Raw genomic sequence first — 1,302 nt, forward strand, 5'->3', positions numbered from 1 at the left:
GAGCAGCCGCTCGGCCGTATCCCGGCGGCATGTCACTGTTCCCCGGCCAGACTTGGCGGCAAGTCCCGGGGACGAACAAGCCCATGGAAGTAGGGGCTCAGCGGGAGCAGCCAGTTGGCCTATCCGGCCACATGTCACTGTCCCCCGGCCAGACTTGGCGGCAAGTCCCGGGGAGGAACAAGCCCATGGAAGTAGGAGCTCCCGACTTCCAAAGTGATGACGTCAGCGGGAGCAGCCGCTCGGCCGTATCCGGCGGCATGTCACTGTTCCCCGGCCAGACTTGGCGGCAAGTCCCGGGGACGAACAAGCCCATGGAAGTAGGGGCTCAGCGGGAGCAGCCAGTTGGCCTATCCGGCCACATGTCACTGTCCCCCGGCCAGACTTGGCGGCAAGTCCCGGGGAGGAACAAGCCCATGGAAGTAGGAGCTCCTACTTCCAAAGCGATGACGTCAGCGGGAGCAGCCGCTCGGCCGTATCCGGCGGCATGTCACTGTTCCCCGGCCAGACTTGGCGGCAAGTCCCGGGGGACGAACAAGCCCATGGAAGTAGGGGCTCAGCGGGAGCAGCCAGTTGGCCTATCCGGCCACATGTCACTGTCCCCCGGCCAGACTTGGCGGCAAGTCCCGGGGAGGAACAAGCCCATGGAAGTAGGAGCTCCTACTTCCAAAGCGATGACGTCAGCGGGAGAAGCCGCTCGGCCTATCCGGCCACATGTCACCGTCCCCCGGCCACACTTGGCTATAGGTCCCGGGGAGGAATAATGCCCATGGAAGTAGGAGCTCCTACTTCCAAAGGGGCAAGTCAGCGGGAGCAGCCACTTGGCCTATTCGGCCAAGTTTCACTGTTCCCCGGCCACACTTGGCTGTAGGTCCCGGAGAGGAATAATGCCCATGGAAGTAAGAGCTCCTACCTCCAAAGGGGCAAGTCAGCGGGAGAAGCCACTTGGCCTATCCGGCCACATGTCACTGTCCCCCGGCCAAGCTTGGCTGTAGGTCCCGGGGGAGGAATAATGCCCATGGAAGTAGGAGCTCCTACTTCCAAAGGGGCAAGTCAGCGGAAGAAGCCACTAGTTCTATCCGGCCAAGAGTCACTGTTCCCCGGCCTTACTTGGCAGTAGGTCCCGGGGAGGAATAATGCCCATGGAAGTAGGAGCTCCTACTTCCAAAGGGGCAAGTCAGCGGGAGAAGCCACTTGGCCTATCCGGCCAAGAGTCACTGTTCCCCGGCCACTCTTGGCAGTAGGTCCCGGGGAGGAATAATGCCCATGGAAGTAGGAGCTCCTACTTCCAAAGGGGCAAGTCAG

Source organism: Engystomops pustulosus, unplaced genomic scaffold (assembly GCF_040894005.1).
Source record: "Engystomops pustulosus unplaced genomic scaffold, aEngPut4.maternal MAT_SCAFFOLD_370, whole genome shotgun sequence".
Classification (NCBI taxonomy): domain Eukaryota; kingdom Metazoa; phylum Chordata; class Amphibia; order Anura; family Leptodactylidae; genus Engystomops; species Engystomops pustulosus.